Source organism: Lissotriton vulgaris, chromosome 7 (assembly GCF_964263255.1).
Source record: "Lissotriton vulgaris chromosome 7, aLisVul1.2, whole genome shotgun sequence".
Classification (NCBI taxonomy): domain Eukaryota; kingdom Metazoa; phylum Chordata; class Amphibia; order Caudata; family Salamandridae; genus Lissotriton; species Lissotriton vulgaris.
In genome coordinates, this window is record NC_141695.1 from 1,377,930,087 (window position 1) to 1,377,947,998 (window position 17,912).

Consider the following 17,912-nt stretch of genomic DNA (forward strand, 5'->3'; position numbering starts at 1 on the left):
TTTGCTCTTTGCAGGGACTTTGTTAATCCTATAACCCTTGAAGTTTGTGAAACTCGGTTAGTGTGCAAGATGCCTGGCCGTAGTACTTTGTTCAGTTGTTTTAGACGTTGTGGTGCGGATTCCCAATTGGAGGACTCGCGTCCGATACCTCCGATTGGAACTCCAAATTATGAGCTATATAGCAAGCATGGGTTAGGTCTGATTACATTCAATGAGTGTTGGATGCGCTATACTAAAGATGATGGTGCCCTTAGTTGGCCACCTCATGGTAGTTTTGAGACCCCGATTCTAGATAATCTTGAGGCCAAATTGTTTAAAAGAAAATCAAGGCCGGCCATGTTTGATTCCTTTTGGTTGTGGCGTAAAGAAGCCAAACAGAAAGAAATCAGACAGATTAAACGTAATCAGAGGGATGGAGTTGTTACCACGGTAAGAAAAGCAGAGCAGTTTCAGCGAGATAAGGAGGAAAAGGAAGTTTTCGATAGATTGCAGCGTATGTCTATAGATAAGTGCTATCCCGTTTTACCGACGGATACAGATAAAAAAGAGGAAGGTACAGAGGACCCTTTAATGTCTTATCTCATGAAGTCACCACCTCCGTATGTACAGGGTACCACCGCTCCTGTGGTTCCCCCTGTTCCTGCTCCCCAACCAGCTCCTGTCCCTGTACTTCCAGCTGTCCCTGCTCCTCTACCTGCTTCTGTCCCTACTGCTCCTCCACTTGTACTTCCTCATACTCCTGCTCCCGCTGCCTCTACTGTTCTGGTTTCTCCTGCTGTTCCCTCTGTTCCTGGTACTTCCCTTGTCACCCCATTAGGTTACTCTACTACCCCGTCTACTGGACGACGTGTCCCTTCTGTAGCCGCAAACTTTTTCAATTCTCTTGGTCCGATTCTTGAGACCGCTGGTTCGGATGGTCCTCAGAGACGTAGTCAGCTTCCCGGTAGTCGGGAACGTGACTGTCTATATGATATGGTACTAGCTTGGATGAAATACCCTATTAGAAATCCACCACGTGTGGTACTCGACACGTTTTCTCAGTTTAATATACCGACACAGAGGTTCGTATTTGAGGAAATGTGCAAGGCTTTGCGAGATCTAATATCAGTTGATGCATCTGAAGAAACGATGTCTGCTCTAACTAACCTTCAGCTTCAGTTTTCGAGCGGAATGGTAGTAGGTAGCAATGTTCGACGTGCTGTCGAGCAGTTGCTGTCTTTTCGTCCTTCTATAATGCCTCGAGCATTGTTTGTAGAAGACATTGAGGGACCGTTAGGAGCGTCTGGTCAATATCCCATGCGCGAGGTTCCTCCAGTGTATATGCCTGGTGATCCACAGGCTGTTCCTATTATCCTGCCACACTTTCAGAGGGTATGGATACATCTTCCGTGGAAACGATCAGAAGTTTTGCAGGTGAAGCAATCTTTGCCTGATCCTCGCAAAAATCCTGCAGGATACTACAAAGAATTATCGCAGCTCGTGGATGCTACGATAATGAATCTTGCCGATATCGATATGCTGTTCGGTAATGTCGTACCGCAACCGGTATGGGCAAAGATCCAGCAAGAAAACCATGCGGCAGAATTAGGTGGTGACTGGCCTGCTCTTGTGGCAGCAGACACCCGTCAAATTGGTGGGGCTAAGCCTGAACAGTTGATTACGGATCTTCCTCAGAGAATTATCACTCTTATGAAAACACTTATGCCAGCCATGAAGGTGAATTGGGACAAACTGTCTGCTTGCAAACAAAAGAAGGACGAGAGTGTCTCTGATTTCTTTACGAGATTTGAGGAGGCATTCATTGATCACAGTGGTCAGGATATGGGTACTGAGGGTGGACAGCGATTGTTCGTGGATAAGTTTGTCTCAAATTTGCTGCCTGACTTAAGCAACAAATTGCGTAATTCAGAAAGTGCTTGGGCTGTTCCTACTTCTGCTCAAATATTGGCCACAGCACAATATTATGAGAACAGAGAGAAAGAAGAGAATGATCGCGCTGATAAAAAGACGAAAGAGCTCAAAACAAAAGTGTTGTTGCAGCAAGCGTATCCTCCACGTTCGAATCAAAACGATTCACAACAGCGGAATAGACCGCAGTCTCAGTCGAACAGATCGCAATCTCGGAATGACTCCTCTTCCGGCAGATCTTCGTTGGGGTACAATCAGTGTGCCTATTGTCGGAACGAGGGTCATCTGAAATTCGATTGTCCGGTTTTGCGTGATCGCAACAGCGGTAATTCTTCTAGAGGAGGTCGTAGCGGCCCCCAACAAGCATCACGTGGTAGAGGTCGTGGTGTTCAAACTGATCGTTCCAATAATTCTTCCGATTCTAACAATTGCTTTGATCAGCGTGGATCATCGCAAAGCAGATCTGCTCAGTATAATGTAGACGATTATTACGTTGATCACAATGTCGACGATAGTAATTACTAGGACAGCCATGTACAAAGAGAGGGAGTAGTATCAGTTCCGGTTGATCAGAGAGGGCCTTACGTCGCAGTTGCCACCTCGGGCGTCGTTGAGCCTTTTCTGTTGGACACTGGTGCAGCGAAAAGTTCTATCATGCATTCGAAACTCCCTGGCGCACCTTTGTCTGGCTTAACAAATGTTTCCGTTGGATTCTCTGGCGCCCCTGTTAGCAATCCGGTTTCGTGCCCTTTGCCCCTTACAATTGGGCCTCGTGCGCTGCAAGCCCCGTTGATTTTGACCACTGGTTGTGGTGAAAATCTTTTGGGCTTGGATTTGCTAAAACGTCTGTATGCGACTTTGTATTGTTCTCCTGCGGGAATTAAGCTTACGTTGGGTGAGAGAGTTATCTCTCCTATGTACTTGTCTCTCGATAAGCTTCCACCGGAATTGAGTTCTCTTCCTGCATCTTTGTGGGCTACAGGTCCCAATGACGTGGGCCTGCTTGACATCTCCCCTTATGTTGTTCACTTGAAATCTAATGTGCGTTTGCCACGTATTCCCCAGTATCGTATCTCCCTTGATGGTGAACGGGCACTGTTAGCCATCATCTACGATTTTATTGAGAAAGACGTTATCGAGGAGACTCGGGGAAACGTGTGCAATAGCCCTGTACTTCCCATTTTGAAGCGCACTGATCCATCAAAACCCCCTGTTTATCGTTTTGTCATCGATTTATGGGAGGTAAATAAAATTGTGGTTCCTCAGTTCCCTGTGGTGCCCGCCATCACGGCACTACTCACTCTGATTCCAGCCTCTGCATCTTGGTTCTCCGTGATCGATCTGAAAAATGCGTTTTTCAGTATACCGATTGCTGAGGAGAGTAGAGGTCTTTTCGGTTTCTCTCTTGGTGGCCGCAGTTTCCGGTTTAAACGTGCTCCTCAGGGCTACTGTGAAAGTCCATCGATATACAGTCAAGCCTTGAAGGGTCAACTTGATGCGTTTGTGTTGCCGGCCGGTGCGGCCTTAATCCAATATGTTGATGACTTATTGGTGGCTGCAGACACTCAGGACATTTGCAAAATTGCCACGGTGTCGTTGTTGCAACATCTCTGTGACTTACATCACAAGGTGTCACCTTCTAAGCTACAATATTGTTGTCAAGAAGTAACCTATCTAGGTCACTTATTGTCAAAGGAGGGAAGAAGGTTGACCCCAGAGAGAATTGCAGCGATTGCCCGAATGACTGTGCCAACAACTCAGAGAGATGTGCGTGCCTTTTTAGGTATCACGTCATACTGCAGGCAATGGATTCCAAATTTGTCATTGCTAGCGAAACCATTGGTGGCTCTTACATGCAAGGATGTTCCAACTCCTTTGCCATGGACGGAAGAATGTCAGAAAAGTTTTTCTGAACTGCGTGACGCATTGTGTTCGGCTCCTGTGTTAGGTACCCCTGACTACAGTAAGCCGTTTACACTATACGTTCACGAGAGGGAAGGTTGTGCGTTGAGTGTTTTGACGCAACAATTCGGTGGTAAGCAGCGTCCATGTGCATATTTTTCGTCGACCTTGGACCCAGTAGCAAGAGCATTGCCGAGTTGTCTGAGGGCAACAGCGGCAGCTGGGGTGTCCATCCGACAATCTGCAGGATTGGTCATGGATAATATGCTTACGGTGATGGTTCCGCATGCAGTTGACACTCTCTTGAATCGTACTAAAACTCAGCACTTGACGAGTGCAAGGTTGTCTGGGTATGAGTTGACGCTTTTGGCAAGTCACATTCAAATAAAACGCTGTAACATCCTGAACCCGGCGACTTTGTTACCAATCAGTATGGAATCAGATGAAGTAGCAGCCCATGACTGTTACTTACGAACTGAGGAGGAAACCAAAGGTCGTGTGGACCTGAAAAATACTCCTTTAGATAATCCCGATGGGACTTTGTATGTGGATGGGTCGTGTTTTAAATTGCCGAATGGTGATGTAACGACCGCGTATGCTGTAGTGACATTGAGTACGGTTGTGGAAGCTGCAAGATTGAATCAGAATTCTGCCCAGGCTGCAGAGCTGATTGCTTTGACTAGAGCGTGTGTGTTGTCGAAAGGGAAACGGGTGAATGTGTTTACCGATAGCCAATACGCTTTTGGCGTTGCGCATACCTTTGGACGATTGTGGCGAGAGAGAGGTTTCATGACGTCGCATGGCACTAAGATTCAGCATGGACAGCTTGTGAATGATCTTCTGGATGCACTTACATTGCCTGAGCAGGTGGCGATTGTTAAATGTAGCGCGCATCGTAAGGTGACGGATGATGTTGGCCGTGGGAATGCGTTTGCGGATGAGACTGCTAAGGAGACTGCCCGGAACCTTAGCACGAGGATGTATGTGACTAGTTCGGTAAGGTGGCCTACAGAGACTGGTATGTGTGAGGATACCCTCGAGAGTGTGAAAGCGATACAGAATGAGGCCACCGAGACTGAAAAGACGAAGTGGAAAGAGAGTACGGGAAGGTTGGATGTGAATGGTTGTTGGATTGATTTGTCGGAGCATAAGAGATGGATGTTGCCAGATGCGTATGTACTAGCCGTTGTGACGATGGCACACGGGTTAGCACACATTAGTGCGAAAGGTATCTGCAAGTTGTTGTCTCCTGTATGGAAGAATGACGGTATCACCAAATGTGCTGAGAGACTGGTTAAGAATTGTATGATATGTATGATGTACAACCCTGGAAAAGGAACCCCTACACCTCCTGGCCATTTTGCACCCCCTTCATGTCCCTTTGAAGTAATTCAGCTAGACTTCATCCATATGGAGCGATGCAATAACCTGAAATACGTCTTAGTTGTGGTTTGCGCATTCTCCCGATGGATTGAAGCCTACCCTCTCAAAGACAACACTGCTTTGTCCACTGCGAAAATCCTACTGAAGGAATACTTTCCTTGGTACGGAATGCCACGAATTGTATGGTCTGATAACGGAAGTGAGTTTGTGGGGAGTGTGATGAAGAATGTGTGTAAGGGCCTTGGAATTACTCAAAAGTTCCATAGCGCCAATCATCCTCAGGCAGCGGGTCTGGTTGAGGGTTATAATGGTACGCTCAAATTAAAGCTGGCGAAGATACAGGCTACAACTGGCCTTTCATGGCCTGACGCTTTGCCTCTAGCTCTGTTGTCAACAAGGGCGACTGTACACTCCCGAGTAGGGCTCAGCCCCTATGAAATAGTGTTCGGTCGTCCTGCAAATGTTTGGGGGGTCCCTAGACCGAATGTGTTCTCTGACCTTGAGTACCCAATGTTGATCGATTATCTGCATGATCTGACTGCTAAACTGAGGTTAATTCACCAACAGGTCTTTGAAGCACTGCCGACGCAGACGGAGGGTCCAGGCCACCAGCTCCAGCCCGGAGACTGGGTAGTGATTCGTAATTTTGGAAGAAAAAGAAATCTCGAACCTCGCTTCACTGGACCCTACCAAGTATTACTCGCCACGAGGACTGCAGTTCGTTTGGAAGGTCGTAAGCACTGGGTGCATGCCACCCACACCAAAAAGGTGCCTATACCTTTATTGGCAGACTCGTGGGTGAGGAAAGGCATTGCTTCATTGGAAACCGAAGTTGTACAGACTTTCGTCCCTTTCAGCGACGCTCAACTTGTTGGAGAGCCCTCAGTGCAGCAGAAAGACATTGTTGAACCCTTACCATCGACAAACTCAAGATCTGAACAATTGACTAATCAGCAGAACTCTGTCCCTCCATCGGATCAGTTGTTTGACGAACAGACACGCCCCGGGAAAACCCGATACTTTCTGCGATCCAATACCAAGGACAAATAAAAAAGCTTTTGCTTCCCCCTTTTTTGACATTCACATTACCCCATTGATACCATTCAGTCTGAATACATTCGTATGATTTTGGTTTTTGTAAATATTGTGAGTTTGTTTCCATATGTGTTTTTGCTTCCACAGCTAGGAGATTTTGTACATACTTGTAAATAAAATACCTTGCATTCGGGTGAGCCGTAGGGCCGCGCGTGTACTTCCTTCTGGTTAGTAGGTCTTGACACTAGGTCGAAGGCCGTCGGTTCCTGGGAACTCCTGGGGATTGACTACTGCTACACAGAACGAAGTGCGCCGAGAAACGTTGAGGACGGTTTTAGAGGATGCCGTTCTCTAAGCTAGTGGATTTGGAAAAAGCTCAGGCGCAAAGATTCAAGTTGCAGCAAATCACTCGTACCAAATGCTTCATGTTTCAAGTGTTCCTTTTGTTTTTAACTGTTTCTTCGCTATTGGTGGGTGGGGTGTATTACCTGATATTGACGTTCTTGCCTTCTGCCTCACCTACCCCTTCTCCCGAGCCTAAAACTACCCCTACTGTTTCTCCTCATTCCTTCCATATCTTACCCCAACACGAACAGGCTAGACGTGCGGAATTTATGAATAATTCCTTCATTCAGCTCCTTCATCAACATCAATTGGTGGTTAACACTACCAATTGTTGGGTGTGTGGGTTGATGCCACATACCACCGATAAGGGAATTCCGTACCTGGTTCTTCCTTATAGTTCCCAGGGTTCAGCTCGAGCATTTCAAACAATGTTTCGAAGTGCACTAGATTCCTACCCCAATCGAGAGCCACGTCCTCCGCACTTTGGTCCTGGTCCGTACCACAAGCCTTTGGCTATAGCGATCGCTGATTTAGATAGGGATATCTATGAGCCGTCGCTCATCCCAGAGGAAGAGGTGCGAGCCTATAGGGACCTGAGTGAGGCTGAGTATAGTGCGCTCGTGGGTGAAAGACAGGTTAGAAGCTCGTCTCCAATATGGATCGTACCCCACCTTGGTAATTTCTGTCTAAAAGGTCGTGGCCGAAGATCGAGAGCATATCTTGGAGAGAGTGCTTGCTCCGAGACGTATGTCTTACCGATGCTCTCTTCCCCTGTGTTTCTGACTGCCAAGGGTACGTACTTTGTTTGTCATGATCGTGCGTACACATGGTTGCCCTCCGACTTTGCGGGCACATGCTATATCGCAAATTTGTTGCCACCGACTTTTACAGTCGCCGCCGATTACCACAAGACTCGAATTGTGAGGGGCGTGATTAGCGAAGAGGACACTGTCGGTCAAGAGGCAGGAGACTTTTTCAAGGGTTTCTTTCCGTTTTGGGGACCTATGGTCAATAGTAGGAACCTGAGACAGTTGACCCGAGTGGTGGAATCGACAGCTAATATCACTGCCAGTGCCCTTGGCAACATTACGGCAGAACTTCAGGCGGATAGGCTCATGACGTTACAAAACCGAATGGTTTTAGACGTTGTTTTAGCAGATCGAGGTGGAGTATGCAAGGTGATCCATTCGAGCTGCTGTATTTTCATTCCAGATAACGCTCTGACTGTCTATCAAGCCATTTCAAAGTTGCATAAGATCTCCGAGTCCATACACGTGGACGTAGGGGATTGGACGCTACTTGGGTGGTTTTGGGGCCTAATGTCGACTTGGGGTTGGAAGATTCTGATGATCATCGGGGTTGTTGCAGCATTTCTGTTCATGTGTTGCCTTTGTGTGCAGTGTGGTCCTGCCTTATGTGGCCTCTGTGCTACGACGTGTATAAGACAGCCGCCTGTTACCAAAGCAGCTCAGTTGGATAGAATGATGTTGCAGCAGCATCTGGATGGTCTGATGAATATCGAGTATGATTCTGACTAGTGCTTGCCTACATGAGGGCAAAAGGAGCGTCTGAGGTTCCGTGACGATCGTAAGTGGTGTTTTGGACTCGCACGAATATGGTCGAGTCTGGTATCTATGAACCGCAAATGACGAGTTTAGTGGGTGTACGCGTTTTCGGTGTGCTAGCCTAAACCGTTCGTTTGTTTCGTGGGTTTCTACATCCGAGCCCACGGGTTCCATCTTAGATGCGGCATCCATTTTGTCTCTTGCCCTCAAGTAGCCAGCGAACGGACGCTGTCCGCTTCGCGACCCTGGGATTCCCAAGACTCTTGCGGAAGACACGTTTCCTTTGAAAGTGTCTTTATGATGAGGGGGATGACACTGTAAGGCAGATGGCCCCGCTCGAGGCACATCTTGCCGTGTCGCTCTATTGTCTCAGCCGTGCATCTCATTAGGCACGTCCCTTTGATGCCTGTAGCTCGTGTTTCCCGATACCACCCCTTTTACACCCTTTCCGATCTCCCCACTGTTTCTGTCTTCCTCTGCACCTGTTTCTGTTCCTTCTTCGATCTGTTTACTACCGATTGGAATGTACTAATGGTGGGAAGATGGGTTTTTACAGTTGGGAACCACCAAACGTTTGCGTACTTATGTTCCGGGCCTTGAATACATGAAAGCAACCCCTTATGGTTTTGATGATGGGAACCAAGTTGTAAACCTTTGTGTACCATGTTAACCTATGAGCCAAAACTGTATAAAAGGAGCGACCCACAGTAGCAATTCGAAGCAGGCTCCGTGAACTTACATGATTTGTACTTCTCGTGACTTCTGTGTTCCCTGCAGTAATAAACCTCGAATCTTTGATGCCGAAGGAAGTGTCCCGTGTCTCTGTCATTTGTACGCCGGAACAGGTTACCCACGAAGGTTTTAGGTGTTATCCCTGGCACCGCTGGGTCTTAGCAGAACCCAGTCCTTCAACTGGTGGTTCTTTTGGGCACCTAAAAGCATTGGAAAACAGAGGAACATCAGTTACACACCCCAAAAAGTCGAAAAACACACAGAAATCAGCACAATCCCATGCCATCCATGCCCTCCATGATGTTTGCATTAAAGACAGAGACCCCACAGAAAGACTCAGTCCATGCACCACTCACTAGCCCTGGGCAAAAGGCCCCAACAGCACCCAAAAAAATCGAAAAACACACAAAAATCAGCACAATCCCATGCCATCCATGCCCTCCATGATGTTTACATTAAAGACAGAGGCCCCACAGAAAGACTCAGTCCATGCACCACTCACTATCCCTGGGCAAAAGGCCCCAACAGCAGCCAAAAAAATCGAAAAACATAAAAAAAATCAGCACAATCCCATGCCATCCATGCCCTCAATGATGTTTAAATTCAAGACACCCCATAGAAAGACTAGGCCCATGCACCACTCACTACCCCTGGGCACAATGGATGAAAGTTAGGCAAAATAGGTGCAGGCCTGAGAACACTGCCTGCATTCAAAATGGCCCCTTGCCCCAAGCACATGGCCAGGGCCTGCCTGTACCAGCACTCAAAATGGCCCCCACCCACATGGCCAGTCCCCATCAACACCCCAAAAAATCGAAAAACACACAAAAATCACCACAAGCCAATGCCATCCATGCCCTCCATGATGTTTACATTAAAGAGACCCCACAGAAAGACTCAGTCCATGCACCACTTACTAGCCCTGGGCAAAAGGCCGCAACAGCAGCCCAAAAAATCGAAAAACACACAAAAATCAGCACAATCCCATGCCATCCATGCCCTCAATGATGTTTAAATTCAAGACACCCCACAGAAAGACTAGGCCCATGCACCACTCACTACCCCTGGGCATAATGGATGAAAGCTAGGCAAAATGGGTGCAGGCCTGAGAACACTGCCTGCATTCAAAATGGCCCCTTGCCCCCCAGCACTTGGCCAGGGCCTGCCTGTTCCAGCACTCAAAATGGCCCCCACCCACATGGCCATTCCCCATCAACACACCAAAAAATCAAAAAACACACAAAAATCACCACAATCCAATGCCATCCATGCCCTCCATGATGTTTACATTAAAGAGACCCCACAGAAAGACTCAGTCCATGCCCCACTCACTAGCCCTGGGCAAAAGGCCCCAACAGCAGTCAAAAAAATCGAAAAACACACAAAAATCAGCACAATCCCATGCCATCCATGCCCTCAATGATGTTTAAATTCAAGACACCCCACAAAAAGACTAGGCCCATGCACCACTCACTACCCCTGGGCATAATGGATGAAAGCTAGGCAAAATGGGTGCAGGCCTGAGAACACTGCCTGCATTCAAAATGGCCCCTTGCCCCCCAGCACATGGCCAGGGCCTGCCTGTTCCAGCACTCAAAATGGCCCCCACCCACATGGCCATTCCCCATCAACACACCAAAAAATCAAAAAACACACAAAAATCACCGCAATCCAATGCCATCCATTCCCTCCATGATGTTTACATTAAAGAGTCCCCACAGAAAGACTCAGTCCATGCCTCACTCACCAGCCCTGGGCAAAAGGCCCCAACAGCAGCCAAAAAAATCGAAAAACACACAAGAATCAGCACAATCCCATGCCATCCATGCCCTGCATGGTGTTTACATTAAAGAGACCCCACAGAAAGACTCAGTCCATCCACCACTGAGTACCCCTGCGCAAATGGCCCCAACAACAGCCCAAAAATCGAAAATTCCAAAATTGTAGTTGCAGCAACTGTAATGCCCCAAACAAACTTACTTGTGAAATTTCTAATCCAAAAGTGATCCAAAGAAAGTCAAAAAGGCCTCAAATCCAAATATCCAGCAGTATCCACAAAAAGTAATCCTTCCAGGTCAAGATCCAAATCAAAGTGACCAGCACATGAAGAAAGCACTGGGAGGAGCCTGCTGGACAGGAACAGGAAGTTGGAGACCGTGGGGCACTTCCTTCCTCCCATCCCCCGCCCCGCCCCCCAAAAATGGACTCCTTGCAAAAAAAGTGCAGGCAAATGTCAACCTGAGGAGTTATTCTGATTAAAAAATCGTCATTTTCAGAAGGTTTATGCTGCTTGCTGGTGGATGCAGAGTTGCAAATTTTGCTATTTCGCAAGTGCGAGATTGTTGCTGCCCGCCGCATCTACGTGTTCGCAATTGCGAGCTCTCGCAATGCGTGCTGTGCAAGGTGGCAAGCTGCGATGACGTAATCGCGGTCACCAAACTCCCGCGGGATCCCGCAGCAAGATTCAAAATGGCGCAGCACACGCAAAATATGGAGAAAAACAACTCTGCAAACGCTGAATGGCGGTAAGTGAACACCGTGCGCCACAATATTGTATCACCAAGCAAAAAAATCCGCTGCATGCGAATTTGCGAATTTTCGGCAAATTCGCGAGAGTTCGCGGATTGCGAATTTGCCGAAAATCCGCAAATTCCGCGAGCGGAACGGATTTTACGCACATGCTTAATAACGAATGCTAATCATAAAGATAGGTGGAGCACTACTGAATCAGCCTGTGCCGCTGTCTCCACCAGACATACAGCTAGCTGACAAGGGCTTGCCAAAAAACTGCAGCTGACTAAACAAAGGAAGAAATATGGCAAGCCATCAAACTTCTGAGAAATGAGAAGGCAGCAGGAGCTGACAACTGAAGGCAAATATTGAAACATCAGTAGACATGCTCTACTCCATATTTGGAAGGATCTGGAAAGAGGAAAGGTGCCATCAAACTGGAAGGTGGGATAGCTGATCAAGATCCCCAAGAAAGGTGACCTGCATAAATTACAGATCAATAACTCTTCTATCAACCCCAGGCAAAGTGTTCAACAGATTCTTCCTGTGCAGAATGGAGAGACAAGTCAATGCTCAGTTGCAAGACCAGCAACCTGGCTTCCACAAAGATAGATACTGCACAGACCAGATGGCAACATTGCACATCATCATTGAGCAGTCAATGGAATGGAACTCCCCCCTCTATGTCAACTTCATTGACTATGAGAAGGTATTCAACAGCGTGGGAAGAGAGACCCTTTGGAAACTGCTCTGCCACTATGGTGTCCCAGATAAACTTGTAAGAATCACAAAGAACTCTTAAAAGGGAATGACCCGCAAGATAGTCCATAGAGGATAACTCACGGAAGCCTTCGGAGTGAGGACCGGTGTCTGCCAGGGTACTTTGCTCTTGCATTTTCTCCTCCTGCTGGCCATTTACTGGATCATCAAGACATCCACAGCAAGGAGAAGAAATGGGATCCAGTGGATACCTTGGACACAGCTCAACGACCTGGACTTCGCAGTCGGCCTGCCCCTACTCACCCTTACCTATCTGCAGATGCAAGAGAAGACCAACAAAGTGGCAGCCACATCAACACAACTTGGCCTCAACATCCACAGGGGAAAGACCCAGATCCTTAAGGCTAACACAACCAGCACAACTGCAGTCACTCTTGCAGGTAATGCACTGGAAGTGGTTGAGGCATTCACCTACCTGGGCAGTGTCATAGACAAGCAGGGCCACACATCGCCGAAGACAAGGCAAGAATCAGCAAAACAAGGGCTGCCTTCATTCAGCTAAAGAAGATCTTGAGCTGCAAGGACCTAATTCTGCAAACCAAGATCAGGCTTTTTAACACCAACATAAAATTGGGCCTTCTGTATGGAGCAGAAACTTGAAGGACAACAGTGACCATCACCATCAAAGTCCAGACCATCACCACCTCCAAATCCGCTGGCCAAACACCATCAGGACGACCTTTAGCAGCAGACTTTCCAACATCCTGCTTATGGAGAAATCATGAAAATATGCTAAAGCTTGATAGGTCTCACCCTCTGCAAGCCCACATCAATCACCATCAGGTAAGTCCTCACCTGGAACCTTCAAGGAAAATGGAAAAGAGGAAGGCCAAGAAATACCTGGCCTCTAGGACTTGAGCTGACAGCGAGGAGATGGGTTATACTTGGAGTAAGAATGAAAGAGAAGTCCAGGACAGAAATGTCTGGAGAGTACTGGTTGATAACCTATACCCCAAGAGGGTAGTAGGCATAAGTAAGTAAGGAAGGGCCTGATGTAGATATCGGCTGACGGGTTTCTCTTTCACAATTGGGAGAAAATGCAGCACAGCGGCCAGAGCAGCTCACTCTGAAGCTGGGGATCTGGGATCGAGCATCGGCTCAACATCCTGTGATTCTGAGAAATCACTGAATCTTCCTGTGCTCATGGACAGCGCCTCATGCATGAGAAGCCACACTATATAAATCTACAAATACAAATATAATGGTAACAGATATCATGTCTGTCAAAATATTAATCCCATTGGTTATAATGGTATTTATATTTCGGCGGGTGGGATATCCTTCACCGTTGTGACTGAGTAACCCGTCAGCCGAGATCTAAATCAGGCCCTAAATTAAGTTTACTATACGTTTAACACCTCTGTAATTCTTCTTCTTGCATTAATCGCCACACTATATAAACTAGAGCTCGCCATTGTCATTTTAGATGCCATGACTATTATCATAACTGCTATGATTTCACAAGCTTTAAGTTACATAATATGCAAGGGTAAGACAAGTGCATGGAGAAATGGCAAGTTATAGTTAATGTAGTGTGGCAATTGATGCTGGGAGAATGCTGGGAGAATGTGCAGGGGGTGCATGACATAAAGAATATTGAAGGTGGTGTATAAATTCTAAATGCAAGTTTTATCTAATGGTGTATAAATTAGAAATGTACGTTATAACTTCCATTTTTTATTTCTCCTGTTCGTATAGTTTGAGTTGGTTTTGTATATGAAGAAAAAATAAAGGTTTCCTAACTATAGCTTAGCTTCAACATTTATTTTTTTCATTATGTATAAAATATACTTGGTCTATTGTTTACACTGAGTGACAGTTTACAGTATAAGTTGCGATGGTTTGCACACATATTTTGGGTCAAAAATAATATTATGATATTGTTCATATCAATCAATGCGCCATGGAATTCCTGTCTGTGCAGCTCTGGGGTTTGGATTGTATTCATACCTACACATTTCTATGACGGAATTTACTTAAATGGCTTTTTAAATTAATTGTGTAATTATAATCTTGTGGATACACATTATCTATTCGTAGTTACATATTAACTTATATTGTGTGATCCATTTTAACTATATGTATTTCATTACCATTTATATTGCTACTTTGGATTATTGGTAAGCCACTACGATAGAGGTCAACAAAACAGACCCATGAACCAGCAAAAAAATGTGCAAGTGTGTTTTGTATGTTTGCTGTGTATTTTTTACCACGTGGTTCAATTTCACTGCATTTGAAAAAGAAGGCGTAGGGCTCTCTTGAATATGAGATCAAGGGCAAGTGGTGCCCGAAACGCGTCTTTGAGGAAAATAAAAGTTTAATTGCCTACTTCTCCGGTGGTTCGTGGTTCTCTGTTTGCCGAAAGCAACTGCCCCGAAAAACGGAGAATCTCTATTATATATATATATGTATATATATATATATATATATATATATATATATATATATATATATATATATACATATATATATATATACATATATTCACTGAAAAAAACATAGGTATGAGGGGTGTTATAGTTAGCTGGACATTTCACTCGTGCAAGACCATTGAAATTCCTCTGCTATAGTTAATTGCACTAAGTATAACTTGCGCGCCCGCAATACTCTGCTGATGATGTCACATATTACATAATTCATGATATGGTCAGTGACATCATTGATGACATCACTGATGACATATCAAATTACATCACTGATTACATCACTGATGACATCATCCAGTGAATGTGGTTTGGTTAGATATTTAAATAAGTATTATGTATATAGCAATCTGCAATGAAAACTGAGTGGTTGTATAAGTGTCTGAATGGAGGATTTAGTATCAATGTGATTGACTGTTTAAGTGACTAATTTAAAGTGTCTCACTAAATATATGCTATAGTGATTAAACTGTGTGAAAGCCTGTATCACTCTGTCTCTTGTTGTGTAAACTAATACATAAATTGGTTACTAGCTATGTGAAAGTCTATATTAGTATTAACTAGTTAAGTGAGTATTTGTATGGGATAGTGAATGTGTGTGTGGTTGGGTGGGAGGTGTGTGACTGTCCAAAGATGTGTAAATAGTTGATTTACTAGGTATATGAGGTTAAGATGTATGTGGAGACAGTTGTTTGGGTGAGTGAATCTCTTTATGGGTGTTGTGATGAGTAAATATATTTCTCAATGATACATGTCCAACAAACTAGAAATATAAAAGGCAGTGTATGTGACAGTTGTTGTATCTAAATAAGTATGCATAAGACTTAGTGATTGTATGAGTGACTGTATCGAAAACTGTATACTTGTAATAGTGATTTCATAACACACTAAGTATGAGTTACTAGCTATACAAATAAATAAAGTGGTGTTTGTATAACTGTGTAGCTTAGTAAATGTACGTATGATCAATTGTTTGCATAAGTGAGTAGGATGGCTGCATAAGTGAATAGGATGTGTGCTGGTGTGTAATGTTGATGTATGTGTTTAAGTATATTTAGGGGTCGATTCCGATCTCGGTCGTAAGCCCTCCGAGACGTGCCAGTAGCCTTACCTTACGGCCAAACCGCACCAGGAGCTGCAACGTCCGGGCGAGGAAGTACGATGCGAAAAGTGCCTAATTCCCAATGAACATGCACGCTCCGACTCCATTCACAATTTCTGTCCGAGCCTGACCTGGAACACTCAATTTGCGTCGCACAGCACCATAAACACTGCTACTTCCGGTCGGTCAAGTATGATGCGCAGTTCCTACGTCCCGGACAGGTCGCCACGTACAGCACGTCACAGCACCCGGAAGAGCTGCATATCAACTCCGAATCGCGCCAGTAACCCAATCCATGGATTTCAAACGGAGCAGCTAGCAACGGATCAAGACGGAGCATGAATCCAATCGCGCAGGTCATACCAGTCCTGTACATATATGACCGGATCAGGAACAGACGTGGTCAGCGCAGACGGTAAGTCAGATACCCACCATACAAATTACACGTACCCGCCAAATGTCACACACACCTAGTAGGTCCAGACCCTGTCCACCAGTACCACGCCTCCTTAGGGAACCCATGGGCACCACTACTGCCACCCCACCCATAAGGGCATGTTGCCTATCACTAATGCCACCCCACCCATAGGGGCATGTTGCCCACCCATACTGCCAACCCACCCATATGTGTCATGTTGCCTATCACTGATGCCACCCCACCCATATGTGTCATGTTGCCTATCACTGATGCCACCCCACCCATAGGGGCATGTTGCCCACCCATACTGCCACCCCACACATATGTGTAATGTGCCTATCACTGATGCCACCCCACCCATATGTGTCATGTTGCCTATCACTGATGCCACCCCACCCATAGGGGCATGTTGCCCCCCCATACTGCTACCCCACCCATAGGGGCATCCTGCCCATTACTACTGCCTCACACACCCATAGGGGTCAGTGTGTCTGACAAAATTGACACCCCCACCCATAGGGTGGATGATGCGCCAGACATCCATCAAACATCAACCACAGGTATGTCAGCCAAATACATTTCCCCACAACATCATGCCAACAGTGTGTAGTGCCTGACAAATACCCCCAACAGTGAATTAGATTTATAACACACAATGTAACTGCCATCACATTTGTGAACAACACCTGAGTGTGGGCTACACAAGTCAAGCTTTGAAATAGCACTGGGCCAATGTTGTCAAAACCCCCATCAGTGTGCACATCCAATGTAAAATGTGTGGACACAAACTGCGGCTAAAGTTGAGCATTGTGGCAAATGGTGAAAATCCACCATCATCACAGTGACCTCAAGGTAAATGTCATCATGGAAATAGCAGCACATGCCAAACAGAATGTATGATTCCTGGACATGTCAGCACAACACTTGTTCAGTCAACCATCATTTACCACCCAATGTAGGCACTGGTGAAATACGCCTGGGTACGGTACAGCCCTTTAAGTCACCTGCACATAGACAATACATATGTCTAGCAAGTTGCACGGAGAACACCAATGACTTTACAACAATGATGCCCACACCTGCATGTACAGTGAAGATGGGACAACAGTCAGGGAAAGAGTCAAATTGTACAATGTGAAGCACATCATATGTGCATGGGTGCAAGCGCCACAGATGTGGCCATGCCAATGAAATGTTAACATCCCTGTGCTAAATTAGTTAATCATGACACACCCAGTCAGTTGCAAAGGATGACATGGATACCAACCTGAACAGGAAACACATCTCATGGTCCACATGGAGTACACCACATCAACACCTCAGTAACAGACATTTGTAAATCCTGCATCATCACAGCAAGGTCAGGGTAAACAGCATCAACAATATGTACAGCTAAATCAAATGCACAAGGATAACAAAAAATGCTATAAAAGCTGAAAGGGAAAATCCTAAATGAAATTAAGTCCAATGTCCTCTCAAAAAACAAAGTCCAATGAGGGTGTGAGTGACACCTGTCACCCGTTGCTTGCCTGCACTGCTAAGGACTGGGGAAATCCACTTTGAGGGGCATACATGGGGCAGGCCAGGCACCGCAGGGACAGGATCAGGGCTCATCAGAAGAAGGCTGTGAAGGGGTGGTGGGTGCACGAGAGTCAGTGGCAACTGCAGTGGAGGTGTCTGACATGGTTTGTGCCTTCACAACTGTGGGGCACAACTATGATGGGGTGGGTGCTGGAACCACTGCAGTGGGCAGGTCAGGTGTAGTGGACATGGTCCTCACTGCAGTGCCCATGTCAGACTGGGTG

At 46.0% G+C, this 17,912-nt stretch overlaps 1 pseudogene; it reads left to right on the plus strand.

Annotated features, from left to right (window-relative positions):
• Positions 1 to 13,019, plus strand: part of LOC147703745 (uncharacterized) — a 32,916-nt pseudogene extending 19,897 nt beyond the window's left edge.
• The last annotated feature ends 4,893 nt before the right edge of the window (positions 13,020 to 17,912 follow it).